We start from the raw sequence: 17,241 nt of genomic DNA on the forward strand, positions 1-17,241 counted from the left end.
TACTTCACTTTTTGAGCCACAGGAGAAACTTGGCAGAGTGTTTCTCTCTCTCTCTTCTGAACAATGCTGAGGTTGCAGTGAGCACCAATGGGGTCCCTGTGTATCGGAGTGTGCATCTATTTGGCTCTTTTATTTGTCTCCTAGTAGTACCCAAAGTTGTAGGTTCAGTGACCAACAGAATCACTCCCCACAGAGGTATCCTTGACTGTCAGACTGAGGAGAATGGCGAAAGCAAATGGCAAATATTTCCAGAGGTGCCAGGATGACCTGTCTGCCAGTGTACAGCACAGTCCACCTTGAATCTGCAAAAGGGAGAGGGGAGGTTAAAAAGGATGCATTTTACAAGACCTCTTCCAGTGCTTTCCCCAAGACTGCAGGGTTTACTGACACATCTCCTCCCCTGAATGATGCTGAGGAGAGGTGAACCTAAAGGGTTCTCTGCGAAAAACCACCTGCAACCACTTTGGTGCAATAGAGAGTGCCCTTGACATCCGCCTGTTCTCCGCTGTTCTCCACACCTGTCCAGTATCCTAAATGGGGGCCCAACTCTTACTAGGTCACTTTTCCTCACAGAGGCATCTTCAGTGCCATCTTGGATTGTTCAGCTGTGGGGAGCATTCCAGGCACTTGAATGAGCCAGTGGTGTAGCTAAGGGGGGTTGGGGGTCCATTGCGCTGGGTACCACTCCTTGAGGGGGTGTCAAGGAGGTCCTTTTCAGAGGCCTTCTGAGGCTTGGGGGCGGTGTTGTATGGAGGTATGGGAGGATGTTAAGAATTTATGGAGCCTGGATGCCAGATGCCCTGGCTACGCCACTGGGAAGAGCTGAAGGCTAGCTTAACCAGCCACCAATGGTGTATGCTGGATAATCAAACCAGGCCACCAGTACTAAGATAGCTATTTTGTACAGGACTGTGTGTCTGTTACAAACACACCCTTAATAAAATGCAGCTGCGTATTAAAGCAGAGACAGGAGAGGCAGATGGAGGGCTCCCGGGACTCTCTTTTGCTTGCAGTCCATCAGAAGAAAGGTGGAAATGGCGGTTGTGGTAGCCCAAGGCCTCCAGAGGAGACTAAAGTATATAAGCACACCTGGTGAGTAACAATTTCTTTCAAGAGGGGGAAGAGACTGTTTTTCACCTGTAGGAAGCTGCAGCTGCTGCTCTTTACTGCAGGGGCCTCTGATTTCTTTTCTCTTTCATCTTTTCCCCAAAATATTTACTCACGGATCAAAAATTATGGTTGTGAACACTCAAGCGATTGTATAGGAATTTGTGTTTAAGGAGCGTTTCAGAGGAGCGGTTTGATGTTCTCACCTGGATCATGGATGTGTAGCCAAGACTGGCTGCCTGGAAGTCTCCGACTTGCTTCAGCTAGGACAAATTTTCTACATAGATCTATTTATACATCACTTTTCAAGAAAAAAAAGTAGTTCACAGAAGCTGTTTATATAGCACAATAAATCAATAAATGGTTCCCTGTCCCAAAGGGCTATCAAGAAAAACACTCATAAAAGAGATATTTATTTTTCACATTTTTATACCACCCCTTCCTCCAAGGAGCTCAGGGTGGTATATATAGTTTCGTCCTTTCTTTTGTCCTTACAACAACCCTGTGAGGTAGGTGAGGCTGAGAAATAGTTCAAGGTTGCCCAGGAAACCTCGTGGCTGAGTGGGGATTTGAACCAGGTCTAACTCCAGAACCACCACACCACAACAGTCACCGGAAAAGATGCCAGGCTGGGTGAAGAAGGGCAGCTGCTCTCACCCTGCTAAATTTAAGAGACACCACTTTAAAATGTACCCCCTTTGCCTGGTTAGATATTCTTTTCAGGGAAGGACATTGTGTTGTACCTGATGTGTCAGCATGTTACAAATGTGTATGTCTGTTTCTGCAACATGTGCAGTTGTGTTAAAAAGCATCCCATGCCCTCAGATGTCTATGCCACATTCCCACATACATGGTTACACACTGGTCTCCTGCAATTTCTTTCAAATACTGCCCATGCAAGGCATTGCAGCTCTAAACAAAGCCAGCCTGATGCAACAGAGAAGGTCTTTGATTTGCTCAAGGTAGTCTTGGTTCTAAATCCTTGCTTGGCCATAAAGCTACTAATGCATCTTTCATGGGTCCTTATCTCTCAGCCTATCTTACCTCCCAGAGTTATGGTGCAGTGGGGAAAAATACTTAGATGTTCTGTGCTGATTGGAAAGGAAGGATACAAATGTTAATATTGAATAATATTGATTCTTCTATAAGCAGGGACCAGGTTTTGTTGCAGTGAAATGTGACTTCTGTGAATATATCCCTTGGTGCACGAGCATCATGACTCTGTCCTACCTATCGCAATTCTGACCCCCACTGTTTGCTGACGGTCAGAGGCTCATTTATAAGTCACGAAGTCTTGCTAATATGGAATGGCTTGCAGGACTTGGGGCTTTATCAACATGCCCAGCTTCTGGATTTTTTTTTCCAATAACCAACACAACAATTTGTGTGTGTTTTAGAGTATACCCAATTAAAGTGCCCAGAAGCAAGAGCTTAAAGGCAGAAGATCACCTACCACCTGAAGATAGGAATTAACTGGGGGTGGGCAATTTGCAGATCCTTCTGTCACTAATGGCCCAATCCTATCCCATGCTGGTGCTCAGTATTCAGAGTCAGTATCCTGGTGTAATGGCTGAACAGCATCCTGTTCACCAGCAGAGGATCTATTGCCTGATCCCTTTTGGGCCTACTCAGATCTAAGGCAGCTCTTTTGCTGGTATAGATCTGTACTGCTGCTGGGGGCATGTCAGGCTCAGGATTGGATTCGGCCACTGTCGATGCTGCTAAGATCCACCATTGTTCTACATCTGATCCACCCCCTTCCTGGCCTGTTCCCTGCCCTGATCCACCTCCACCATCAGCAAAACTGCACCAGCAGCTGATATGCGGGGCACCTCTGGTGGCACACAGCCTTCTGGTCTTTGCACTGGCGACCGTGCTCTGCAGTCCAGTGGAGAGAGTGCCACAGTGGATACCACACAAATAGAACTGGGCCATTAGTTATACTAACTAATTTGACAGTTTAGGTGCACAACATAAAATTAGTCTCCAGTTTTCCTAATAAAAAGAATACCACGTTTTTTTTGTGTGTTGTTTTTTTTTTGCCTTGCAGGGGTTCCATGTGTTCCAGTTAGTGCTGGAGTCAGACCCAAGTAACTGTTAAATTGTATATTTTTTTTAAAAAAAAATCAGGTGGGGGCAAGCAGCCATTGTTTCTTTGTCTGTGTTGCCCTCAGTACAAACTGAACTCTATTTTGCCCTTAGCAGAGGTGAATCAAATTAAATCTGCATAAAACTTGCACGCTAACGTAAGACTGTTACAAACTGCAGACTTGGAGCTTTGCCATCATGGCCAAGTTTGATACTCTCCCCTGCCATTAGATTTGGCTTAACATCCAGCCTGAAGAAAAATCCTGGAGAACATTCTTCACGTTGTGATATTTAAGTTGGTCCTAATAAAGGTATCACTCTTCTTGTGTTGGGAATTTCTTTTGTTCCAATGGACCAACGTGGCTACCTATGATTTTTCTGCTGTTTTAAGAAGCCACTGCATTGTGCTTGAGATAAGGATTTACACTTCCAGACCCTGTCTTTTTTCTGGACCCCGCACCATCTTAGGGTCGCTAGCTACTCAGGCTGTCTGCCAGCTTGTCACCAGCATCTCAGGGATATTTTATCCTACTATTTATCTAGTACATTTATAGCTTATGTTACATCCATGGTAAAACACAAGGTGGCATAAATAGGGCTTCTAGGCTGTCTGCCACCCAAGTATTGACCAGATTCAAACCTGCTTAATATGCAAAAGGTTTCTGAAGATCCTGGCTGTGCCCTGGAATAGCTTTTTTCACCATGCTTCTGAGATTGGTTGTAGTGAAGGTCAGGAATGGCACTAGGGCTGGCCTTAGGGCAATTTGACCAATTTGACCAAAACGGCCCTGCGCTGGGAGCCAAAGAAAGCACCTTGTTCTGAGCTGATAGTTCAGCATAGAATCTTCCATGCTGGAGCATCAAGAGAAGAGCATGGAAAGTGGAGCTTTGCCACAGGGCAGCCTTGTGCGCTGCCATGAAACTCAGAAGTGTGGAACTTCTAGTTTCATTTACTGGTACAGTCCTGCACTTCCAGGTTTCATGGCAGCACACAGGGAGTTTGGTAAGGAGGGGAACAACATGCTTCTCACTTGCGTCAGCAGGAAGCTGATCGATGTGGCTTTGGCAGCATTGGCAGCAGGTTGGACAGAGGTGGCAGACTCAAGGTGAAAAGCACCCTGAATCCACTGTCACCTCAGATTCCTCGCAACCTGCTGCCAATGTAGTGGTGCATGGATGGGCTGGTGAAGGCACATAAAATTTCTGTAAGATGGAGATAGCTTATAGGAAAACTCAAAGCCACATCCAGAAGGCATGTCTCACCCTTTATTTGGCAAAGGGGATTAAGCTAGAATGGCAATATTACTGAGCTGTCCTTCTGTTGTAAGGAGAATTTCTGCATATTGTTCCAGGAGTTGAACAAGAGAGTACCCATGCTTCTTTTTTGAATATGAGATTGTACTGTAGCTCCAGTTTCACGCTAGAGAAAAATCTATGCCCCAGGTACCAAAAGTTGGGGAAACTGAGACATATGCTAAAATGATTTGCATGCATCAGAGAGTAAAACATGGGTTGTGAATTGCAGAAAAACTAACATTCGTCTTTTGAGCTTGAAAACTAATTTGGGCAAAGCAGTTTCTTTTCCTTTGGCCCCCGTGAACATTGTTTGAAATATAGTTTTATGACTTCTGCGATCCGATTACTGTATATTATCTAGGAGTGCAAAATGAGATCTGTCTGGGCAGTCAGTGAGATGTCATTCATTACTCTTTCACCTCAGGGACTTGGATATTCAATCTGAAAAAATAAACTTTCTATGTATATTCTACCTATATGACAAGATGTACTGTGATAACTTCCTTTGTGATATACAGCTTCTGTCTCCTGCTTGCAGCTATATGAAACACTACCAGGCTTGCATTAGCTAAAACTTCCTCTGAAAATGCTCAGAAAGTCATGGCTCCTTATAATTCTGCAGCTGCTAAAAAAAAAAAAAAAAAAAAAAAAGCCTACAACATTTTTTCACCAATAATTGATAGATACAGTAGTAGCTGCTATTGGTGCTTCTCTGCCAGTACTCCAGATGTCTTATAATTCTAGTGCAAACAAATTGTGAGGACAAGGAGAAGACGGAGTCAGGGATGACCCTTTACCCCCGTTCACCCATCCTATGACCCATTTAACAGCTTGGGTGACTCAAGGTTATCTAGTTCCTATTCCTACAGACATGGAGGCAGAAGTGTAGAGCCAACTGAGGCTATACAGAAAAGGGTTGCAATAGGCATAGATGGAGTATTTACTTAAATAAGTAGGATAGTCAGACATCTTTCTAGTTCTAGGCTCTCTAGACTAGTTCTGTGGGGGAACTGGGGTCTTTAACAAAGAATTATCAGCATTATTAGCAAACTACAATTCCCAAGAGTTTTTGGGAGAAGCAATGACTGTTAAACTAGGGCTGCATTTGTTTTTCTAATAGCAAATTGGAGGAAGCAATGTTTCTAGCATGCCTATTGCATGCTTCTAGTGCAGCTCATTAAAAAAATTGACAAAGTGGTGTCCAGTCATACAGGAGTCATTGAAATCAAATGCACAGGGGCCAGCAGGTTGTTACCATAATTTTCCATTTTCCTACCAGTAGAAATAAATGCATGGAGGTGACCATATTTTCAAGCCACAATTCAAACTGCTAGTATGGAAAGCACTCTAGACTAGTGATTTTCAGCCTTTTCCATCTCACAGCACACTGACAAGGCACTAAAATGGTCAAGGCGCACCACCAGGTTTTTGACAGTTGACAAGGCACACCATGCTGGCAGTGGGGGCTCACATCTCCCATTGGCCCTATTAATAAATGACCTTCCCCCAAATTCCTGTGGCACACCTGTGGACCACTCGCGGCACACCAGTGTGCCACGGCACAGTGGTTGAAAATAGCTGCTCTAGACCAGGGGTCTCCAAACCCCGGCCCAGGGGCCAGATGCAGCCCGCGGCAAGCCTCTGTCTGGCCCGCGGCCAGCCTCTTGTCTCCTGAAAGCCTCTGGCCCACTTGGCCAAACATGACTGGAACTATGCTCTGATTGTGTCTGGAGGGTGTTCAAGGGCCAGAGAGGTTGAATGAATGAGCCCATTCATTCATTTATTCACTCATCTAAGTTCCCTCTCGAATTTATTTAAATAAATTTTATATTTAAGTTTTTTCCCCGGCCCTCAACACCATGCCAGATATTTGATGCGGCCCTCTGGACAAAAACTTTGGAGACCCCTGCTCTAGACTGTGAAAAAAGAATGCAATCTTAGCATGCTGGAAGGAGAAAAAGAACAGCTCTCTAGCGCTTCTAGTGGTAGAAGATGAAAAATGAATGCAGCCTACCATAAAACTAATGTGTATTTATTGAGAAGCAGTATATAAATATCACCATTGTCATCATCGACCACCATCAACACAACAACAGTTATAATATCCTGGTTCCTTCCCTCACTTCCTGATGAGTTTCTTCAATAGCTTTGGGGAACTGTTTACCCAAACCGCCCCTCTAGATTTAGCAACTTGCATAGGGGGGTGAATAACCCCCAACACACAATTGAAGAAACTCACACAAAAGTGAGGGGAGGGTCCAGGATGTTTGTTTTAATTGCAAGAGCACCAACCATATCAGCCCTCCAATAGGATTAGATATACCATGTTGTAACCTTAGCCACAGGGGTGTCAAACATAAGAATTTGGTTCCGGAAGCAATTTATTTTGCCCCATTATAATTGGGCTCTCCCAGCATGATAATCGGCCTCTCCCATATATTGAATATGTGATCAAGATTTACCCATTTTCTTTTCTGTTATTTGCAGCTAATGAGTTTCTGTGTGAGAACAAAGTGCTTGTTTCTGACCATCACCTGCTCATTGATGTCACTTCCAGTTTAATGATGTCACTTCCAGCTGAATGATGTCACTTCTGGCCCTTAGCAGGCATCAGGAATGCTTTTCGGCCTGCTACATGAAATGAGTTTGACGACCAGCCCTAGCACGTTTTGCATAAGTCTGTGATGTTGAATAGCCTGTTATAATTTATCTACATTACCAATTTAATCCCAGTAGACAGTTATAGGAAATAGGTAAAAATAAACACACATTTTGTCTCTTTCAAAATCATTTAGAAAAAGGCTTTGATTGCTTTAGAAACTGGAACACGTTTTTAAAAAGTGTCATTTCTCTGTTTCTTTATTTTTTCTCTCTCTCTCTTTTCCCAATAAGCTTTAGAATTAAAAGTGCCCCAGGCCAGACTTTCATCTTATTTTCTTCCACTCTGTAGCAGAAGAGTGTTACTGAAGCCTGCAGAACTTCGTGGCTTGTCTGAAAAGGTGGAGACGAATGTTTGGCTCAGTTCAGAAATGCCCACTGGACAAATTATTGGCCTTTCTTTGGCTCCCTTACAGAAACTTTGCAGCAGCGGTGAGGCCTAAGGGGACAGTGGAGGCCAAGCATCGTCTGTTAATGGAAAGCAGAAAAAAAGTTGCTTCATTTATTAAATAATTTTAATTCCAAAAATTAAAATTAAAATTAAATTGTGAGTGCCAAGCGCCCACCAGTTTGGAGCAGGCTTAGTTTTTCCTGAGAAATTGGGTAGAATGTTGCTTCCACGTCATTTTTCCTTATGTCTCTCCAAATGCTAAGGTTAGAGATGTGATTTGAAAATAAATAAATAAACCAACTAAATAAAAAGTGTATAATTCAGGGAAGGGACCTGGAATAACATGCCATCCAATTGTCCCTATTTACCTGGGATAGGTAAACTGGTTTTTAGGCATATGTCCTCTGTAAAACACTGTCCCTGCTTTGCCTTTGGGATATCAGCTTTCTTTGTAAGCTATTTGTAAGCTGGGTGTTTGTAAGTTGACCATAAAACAGAAACCGTTGGGTTCAGTTTATTAACACATCCCACTTCAGAACCCAGCGTGTATGACTGGCTATTGCAGAGTAAATGAATGATGCCTTTAACAAGGGCATGATCTGAAGCAACTTGCAGGTAATAACATTTCATAGGTGGCACAAGGGTGGATCGAGAGGGGGCAGGGAGAAGGTATTCCCTCTAAGTAGCTCACTTCCCCTATTGCTGGACTCTGTGATTACTTGAAGAAAGGGCATTTTTTCATATGTTCAGAGTGCTTTTCTTGATCATCAACAACCTATATATGAAGAACTGTTCCCTTTCCATGAACTCACTTCCATATGCTTTCATATGCATATCAGTTTCATATGCTGGTATAAGAAAATGTTTCTTTATCCAGTGTGTAATTCGTCTGTGGAACTCCTTGCCACAGGATGTGATGATGTTGTCTGGCATAAATGTCTTTAAAAGGGGATTGGACAGATTTCTGGAGGAAAAGTCCATCACAGGTTACTTGTCATGATGGGTTACATGCAACCTCCTGGCATTTAGAAGTATGCATCTGGCTTCAATCATTCCAGGACTATGGGAAGCGAAAGAATGTTGAAGTTGGAAAGAAGCTAATGTCTCCCCTTCCAAGCCAACTATCAGCTCTCCCCTAGACCTGCTGCCCATCAACCTCCTCTTGTGAGGGACAGTCTGTAGCACTCCCACTCTACCATCTGTCCTTGGCTCTCATCTTCGTCTTCTTCTTCCTGTTTTGGTGGAGGTTTCTTTCCTGGCAAAAAGGAGGCTTCTTGAATGGCCTCGAATGCAGCTACTACCCACCTAGACCCAGAGTAAGAATCTGCAGGAAATGAGAGAATTCAGGGTACATTTAAAAGCATTTGGGAAGGGAGTAGAAGCAATGGAGGAATTCAGGGAAAAGCGATAGTGGGAATATCCTTGAGCAAAATTATGGAGTATTTTTGTTTTTTTTAAAGGGCTTATTGGAAGCTTTGAAATATGGTTAGGATAGGAACTTTCACACAAAATACACGGTTATTTCTCTTTCAGAAATCTAACATGGGACAAAGCTCCCTTCCTGAAATCACCTTTGCCTCTTCTGTGCTTCTCCGGTATTTTTTCTGGTGCCACCACTGTAACATGCTATGATCAAACCACAGTTAAAGGGTCAGCAGTAAGGACTGGCTACAAATTTGGCAACCCTGTCTGCTAGACACAGAGAGTAGCTTTGTAATAAGGGAAGATGGGAGCGATAGTGAGAGAACAGGGGTGTTGAAATGTTCCCTATGGTTGCCTGTGAAATGTCTAAGGATGTAGAGGGCTTCACTCCCACACATCCACATCTGTGACTCCAATTTTGCATAAAACTGTGGCCCACTTTTTGGCCAAACATCATATATCCTAAACTCTAACCATGTCTGTACCGATCAGCTGTCTGTAACACAGAAAATCATACGAAGTGTCCATCTGACGTACGCGCAATGCTCTCCCAATGGGAATCAACAGCAAAGCTCCCACTGGTTCCAATGGGGCAAGATTTCAGCCTCGGAAAAACAATATCTGCATTCAGAGCCTCCTGAGCTAGCACCAATGAGCGAAACACTTCCACGGTCCTCTGCTGCCGTCTAATAAGTACAATTTTGCGAGCGATATGGTAATATGCAACAGCTTTCCCCGGATGGCTGTGTTAAAACAAAGAAGTGGTTGTCAGCCTTTCGGAATCAGATGTTAATGATATTTCATGTCTTTGTTGAGTCTGTGGAAAGCAGCTACTGCACCTACAAGGGAAATGACTTCCATACCGAGCTCCTCCAGCCAAAGCCGTTCAGAATGGGAAAGCTGGATGGCGTCCATATTTATGCTTCAGAAAAGAGGTGTAAAGGAGAATTTCAAGACAGCCCTGCCTGAGCCGCCTCCCGCTCTCTTTCGTCAAACTTAAAACTTATCATTGTGAGGAAGACCTTTAGTGGAGGGTGTGTACGTTTTTCTCTGTAATTCTTCTGGATTTTTTTTTTTTAAATTTCAAACATATACAAGGAAAGAATGTAATGTAAGCAAAACTTCAGTGTGTTTTTGGCAAACCGAGAATTTTTTTTTTCTTTTAAACATTGCATGTATTTCTGGAAGTGCTTTCATCCAAAAGTAATACTACTTTCCAAATCTGGAAGAAGACTTAAAAAAAAAAATTTAAAGAGGGATGTCTGTGTGGTTGTAGGGAACAGCTGTCTACCATAACTCTATAACAGGCAAAGTCAGCTGTGCGTTTTTCTTGGTTTGGGTTTTTTGCTTCCTGTGTTCAACTAGGTTAGAGTCAAGTGAAAAAAGGGATTTTTCTGAATGTTATTGCTTCAGAAACTACCTTTCGCGGCCCTGCCACATGTCTTCACTTCTGCAAAGCATTTCTGTTTTCAGGCGAAGGTCTTAATACTAATTCAAAACCTCTTCCAGAAAGGAAGGGCCCCTCTGGTCTGTATTCCAGCTGGTGCGGATTAACTTAGTCCTTCTACCGGATATATATCATTTTAATCTTAAGCCTTTAGACACTGTACAACATACTATTAAGTCCGGGACCAAATAAAATACGAACGGGCTGATTCACTTCGGGTTGCACGCCCTGCGCAGGGAGAAAACTAACATTTGCAAAGAGAGGCGTGCCAAAAATCACTCACATTTTCACCTCTCTTCTGTTTACTAAATCCCACGCCCCTCTTGGGTGCAGAAATCTTCATTAGACATGTCCCTGGGAAATGAGGAAAGCAAAATAAAGCATTTTGCACTCTCCCCATGTCAAATATCCCCCCATTTTAAAGAGCAAATTATATCAACTGACATCAGCGCCACATGAGCGGGGAAAAATAGTTTGACCACAACACACAGCTGTACGAGGAAATACAATCAGCACTGTCACAAAATTGGGTTTGTGTTTCTGAAAAGGTGACTTTGGAAGGCAGGAGGTAGACAATGATTCTTTAAGAGCTGAAGGTGCTAGAGAAGGCATCCCCCATGGCTACACTCACTTCTTTTGTCCCATTGATGCTTTCGGGCAGACACGTTTTGCCAGTCTTTTTAAGCACTACAGAAACCAGCCAAACTTATTCAGTAAATGCAGTAGTGGAAGGAGTGTGTACATCAAGGGCAGCACAAGGTCTCAAACGTCAATACTCTGGAATAATACTATCTTACTCCTGATTGTCTTCCTGTCTTACATTTCTGGAGGAAAAGTCCATCACGGGTTACAACCTCCTGATTTTAGAGGTGAACTACGAGAATGCCAGATGAAGGGAAGGGCACCAGGATGCAGGTTGTATCTTGTTTGCTCCCTGAAGCTTTTGGTGGGCCACTGTGGCATAAAGGAAGCTGGACTAGGTGGGCCTATGGCCTGATCCAGCAGGGCTCTTCTTATGTTCTTATGTCTTCGAAAGCTGGAATATCCTCTGACCCCCACTCATGTCAGTTCTTCTGCATTTTGATGGGGTGTGGGCTGAATGCAGGGTGTGTGTCAACCTGTACCCTTTGGCCACCTTCAATCAGTGCTGATTGACAAGTCCTGAGAGAAATCCTGGGTCTAATTCTGTTTGGCTTCCCTGTTGCCCTGTGCAGACAGTCAACCTGTTTTGAAATACAGGTGCTGGGGTGGGCATCAGAATCACACCTGTGACCCCAGACTTCACATGGCTTTTGCATAGGGCCTATCTATGCATACCCCAAGGCACGTAGGCTATGAATGCATGATTTATACTTTCATTTTTGTGGGCTACAGAGCCTATGGACATAATCCTAACCAACTTTCCAGCATTGACATAGCGGTGCCAATGTGGCATGCACTGCCTCCTGCAGTGGGAGGCAGTCAAGGGGGGCTTCCTCAAGGTAAGTGCATGTTTGTTATCTTACCTTGGGCTTGCATTGCAGCTAATTCAGTGCTGGAATATTGGTTAGGATTGTGCCTTATGTTTGTTAGGGTTGAGCTGCCTATGCATAGAGTCACCATTATCTGTAGCGTATGAACTCATTGAGAGGAACAAGTGAGGGTTATTGATGGTACTCCAAGAGGGATATATTTCTCACTATTCTTGCATACATTTCTACCCTATTGGACTGTCTGTGCAGAGATTATGGTATCTCCTCAGAAAGAATATTCCTGTTCCATGTGACATTTTTCCATTCCTGCTCTTTTTCTTTTCCTCTGTTTTTTTACCTCAGATCTGGGATGTTGCCTGCTTCACACAGCTTACACAGAAGGCACCTTGGTGTATGGTATAGCATTAAATCTTCCCTGAAGATTCAGGTTCAGAGGAGAGCGATGAGGATGATCAGATGGCTGGAGAACAAGCCCTTTGAGAAAAAGTTGAGGGAACTTGGTATGTTCAGCCTGGAGAAGAGAAGGCTTGGAGTGGAGGTATGAGAGAGCTCTTCAAATACCTGAAGGGCTGTCAATTGGAAGAAGGGACAAATTTGTTCTGAACTGCCTCTGAAAGTAGAACTAGATCCAACAGGTACAAACCACAAGAGATCAGCAGCAGACCTAGCGCTTTGTGAATGGGGCAAACGCACTGGGCACTTTAGGACTGCGTGGAAAGCCTCATTGAGGTTCATTTAAGATCGCGAGGGAGCCTTAGGAGGCTTCTCCGGTGGGTTCTGGAGCTGCATGAGGCCCTGTTTTGTTCCAGGTGAGTGGGGGGAAGCTTTGCTGGGGGGGGGGGTTTGGCTTTGCATACCTTTGCCCCAAGCATGGGGCTGGGTGGGTTCGCCACTGGAAAAGATTCCAGTCAGGTATCAGGAAAAAAATTCCTGATGGTAAGGGCAGTTTGGCAATGGAAAGGATTGCTGAGGGAGGTGGTGGACTCTCCTTCACTGGAGATCTTAAAGCAGAGGCTCGACAAGCACCTTTTGGAGATGCTCTAGGAGGATTTCCTGCTACAGGCAGGGAACTAGATGTCCTTTTAGGTCCCTTCCATATGTTTTGAATGATATTTTGTGAGTAAGGATTGGTTGAACAGTTCTGGAGCCTTTTTGTGGGAAAACATTGACCATGAACATAGCAAGAAACACTGGATCTTTAAGGTAAGTGATAATACTCTGATCAAACATGGATGACAGCAAAGCATTTTATCCATCACAATAAATCCCTCTGTCCTCTCCTTTTGCATTTATTAGCTTTCAGATTTGGCATACAGTCGCATTTCGTGCTATGGAAAGCGACACACCATCTTATGGAGATTACCCGCCACTTTCAACAAAATGCAACTTTCACAGAACGGAACGGCACAGATCTCACATCTGCTCCCTGCAAACACCCGGAGTACAAACACGACAACCAGCCTGCTCTCCCATTTCACCACACCCTCGGTAGGTAGAAATCAATCACATCTATTTTCAGCTGTCATCAAAGCTGTAGAAGAGACAGCCGCAATCAAAGGCAGTCTTCTGTTTGACACAGATGGCGGAGGGGGGATCTGGAATCGGAGCCCTGCCTGGTGTTGTCGGTATTTTGGAAGCTGTTTGAATTTCTCTGTTCCTGCCAGTGACACTGAAGGAGATATTTTGAATGAAATATTTGACAGGCCAGAGATAAGTGTGCTTCGCCACCTTTTGATAAATCAAGGATGCTCAATCTTAATGTATCGTTGACTAGCAAGATTTATGTGAGTCCTGCTGGTGAGAGAAGGAGACAGGGAGATGGATGCAGATAGATCCATTGGACGCACTTTCTGGTATCAGAGTCGCAAGACAAGACCACACACAGGTTTGAATGTTGTTAGACACATTTAGCCTCCAGCAACGTTACCTCATTCCTGTCAAGGGGGGAAATTAAGCTGCTTTTTCTCTTCAGACTCAAGTGCTGTGGAAATGAGAGAGCCTCGAGAGATGCTTCTTAAAATTCCACGGAGAAATCCAAGGCTCTGCGTTCCACAGCTGTCTTTGGAATTTTATAGCTGCTTTCGGGATTAATCCTTGGGTCCCCTTCAGTCTCGAAAGACTATGGTATCACGCTCTGAATGGGCCCTAATAGGACCTAATGCACCTAGGTTACGTTGGTGCAGCAAAACACCCAGGAGAGATGGTGATTGGCAACCTTCAGTCTCGAAAGACTATGGTATAAGCCTATAGCACTAGGTATTCCCAGGCGGTCTCCCATCCAAGTTCTAACCAGGCCTGACCCTGCTTAGCTTCCAAGATCAGACGTGATTGGGCATGTGCAGGGTAACTTGCCACCACAAGGCAGGTCTGCACACCTGCACCATGCAAAAGAGAGGTGCCCCCCCCCCAGGAGAGCACAGGGACTATCACAAGATGTGGTGAAGTCTTGATAAATGGCTTACTAAACCGAATAGAAACATTAATTGGGGATCAATGGGGGACCCATAGCCAGCCACAGGTGCATCTCTCTGCATAATTGAGAACGCTACAGTGATAAAGAGGGATAGTCACTCACTTTCACAACCTGCTTTTAAACTTCCTTGAGGCAGTGGTGGGCCTGGAGGGAGGCGGGGGGGGGCAAAAGCCCCAGGCACCACGTTGGTGATTCCTATGGGGGCGGGACCTATGCACCCACTGCATCACTGCCCCCACCCGCGTACCTCGACTTCCTCCTCCAACCGCCCTTCAGAACTGTTCCGGGGGGTGCAGGTGAAGCCCAGTGCGACCTTGCCCGTGGTGCTCCAAAAGCCACCTGAAGCTTCTGGAGTGCCCTTAACAGTATTTCCAATTTTCCATTGGAAAACCAGATATACTTTTAACAGTGCTCCAGAAACCTCAGATGGCTTTTGGAGCACTGCAGGGAAGGTAGTGCAAGGCTCCATGCAATTGGGTAAGTGTGGTAGGCAGCATGTTACGGGAGAGGTGGCATTTTGCGGGCCTGGCCCACAGGCGCTACAGGGGCCAGGCCTGTAACTGCCCTGAGGCACCTGGTGAGCTACTGTTAGATGCTGGACTAAGGAAATTTTTGGCCAGATCCCACAAGAAGAGGCAAACCTCAAGTTGGTTCTGAAGGTGAAGGTTTGTACTTGCAGCTAAATAAATGGCATGAAAAGCAAAACTGGTTGGCAACCTTCAGTCTCGAAAGACTATGGTATAAGCCTACAGCACCCAGTATTCCCAGGCGGTCTCAGCAATATAAGATGAACCAGTAGAGGGAGCGAGTCACAGATGCACAGTGCTTAGCAGTACCAAAGAAGAAGCCCTTCTGCATTCCTCTGCTTTTTCTTCTTGGATGCAACGTGGTTAAGAAATTTGGATTTGAGACACCACTTCTAAAAGGGGGTCATTCAGGTTCCCTTTCCAGACCCAAGCAACAAAAGAATGTTAACCCACAATATAACTCACAGTTGTGTTAAATGTGTCATTGGCCCTGACATGCTTACTTTTTGTTTGCTAAACAGTAGCCAAGGGATGCCCACTGTGCATAAGGGCCATCCCATCTGGGGAAAGGGTTTTAATCCAGCAGTTCCCAAACTTACCATGGTCACGGTGCCCTTCTTTCACAGTCACCTCTTCTTCCTGGCTCTTCCAGGTACTGCCATCTTAGATTGTGCAAGATTTCACATAATCCAAGATCTTGGCACCCAAAAGAGACAAGAAGTGGATACCAGAGAAATCCCATGGCACCCCTGTGAACTTTCTGCAGTGCTTTCAGGTGCCATGGTGCACAGTTTGTACACCACTGGCCTTGTCTCTACTGTGGAGCTTTCCTCCCAGGACAAGTAGCAGCCTCAGGTGGCTTCAGTTTGGGTTGAGATCACAATGGGAGCAAAAGTTAAGACCTCTCCTCAATTCTTCAGTCACAATCAGATTGGGCTTCCTGCAGTCGCCATTAGGGAAACAAAAGATGGGTATATCAGTGCCAACTGCACATTTAGCAAAACCATTTTGTTGAGGTCTGAACCCAGGAAATCACTCAGGTCCTGTGCACAGGAGGGAATGTGACAAACGCTATGGTGAATAGACTGTTTGTAGCAAGTAACAAGTAGCAGCTGTTCCTGATTGCTGACTCAGTGCAGCTGATTGTGGGCGTGCCTTGTGCATAAAACAAGGCCGCAGACAAACGCTCAACGGTGAGCGTGTAGGGTGTTGGGTGTTAGGGGGCATAGGAATCAGGATGCCGTATATGTGTGTTGCTGTATGTTTGACCATGTTATGGTAAATATCCTTTGTAAATAATATACCTTGGTGATGGAACCCAGCTTTTCGTGTCGAGTGCTTCTTTGCAATTTACAAGCCTCCTGAGGGATTGCCTTGGACATTAGCCTCGAGTTTCTGCTGCGCTGCCACTTGTTTCGCTCTGCTAGAAACTCCTACACCCTACCACAACACATTTCCAATACATGAGGGGGAGAAGGTTGTCCAAACTTCCCTCTCCCAGATGAATAAAGTATTGGCATTTAGGTTGGTTGGTTGGTTGGCAACCTTCAGTCTCGAAAGACTATGGTATAAGCCTACAGCACCCAGTATTCCCAGGCGGTCTCCCATCCAAGTACTAACCAGGCCTGACCCTGCTTAGCTTCCAAGATCAGACGAGATCAGGTATGTGCAGGGTAACAGTTGCATTTAGGTTGTGTGTGATGCAATTTGGATGACACCTCCCACCCCCATGATTAGAAGAATCAGTAAAGCATTCTGGGAGGGGGAACCAGGGCATATTCATGCACATCCAGAAACATCCAAGAGAGAACCAATTTGGATAATATCATATATTGGTGATTAAAATGGGAGGGTGTCCTAATGTGTCACATGCCTTGTGGCAGGTCTGTAACAGATTGACAAATAGGGAGGGAGAGTACGTTTAAAATAAATTTTAAGGCAGACGATCAATTACTGCTACAACTCCAATGTTAATGGTTGTCCAACTACTGCTAAAAATGATTCAGCAACCCAAAAGAAAAAAGTAATTTCCTTTCTTTCTCCTTTTTCTGTTTTGAAGCTCTGTGCTTTGCTTTCTGTTCCTAGCTCCCTTCTCAGGACTAACCACACCCACTTACATTACAATAGCCAAACATTAGAAAGGAGTGTGTGATGATGACATGGTGCCCTTTTATGTTTGACCTACTTATTAAAATTTATTCTGAACACTAATGGCATAATTGCTCTTGCAATTAGTAAAATAACAAAGCCTAACCTCTTCACAGTGGAAATAAGTTTCAATCTGAACCGGCACCAGACTTACCAAAAGAAAATCAGATTCCTTTCTTATTGTCATCAGCTTGCGATGTCTCAGGAAAAAT

The 17,241-nt window shown here is 44.5% G+C and overlaps 1 pseudogene; it reads right to left on the reverse strand.

Annotated features, from left to right (window-relative positions):
• Positions 1-16,452: 16,452 nt before the first annotated feature.
• On the reverse strand, positions 16,453-16,569 carry LOC136650276 (5S ribosomal RNA; annotated as a pseudogene).
• Positions 16,570-17,241: the final 672 nt, after the last annotated feature.

Source organism: Tiliqua scincoides, chromosome 4 (assembly GCF_035046505.1).
Source record: "Tiliqua scincoides isolate rTilSci1 chromosome 4, rTilSci1.hap2, whole genome shotgun sequence".
In the NCBI taxonomy this organism is placed as follows: Eukaryota; Metazoa; Chordata; class Lepidosauria; order Squamata; family Scincidae; genus Tiliqua; species Tiliqua scincoides.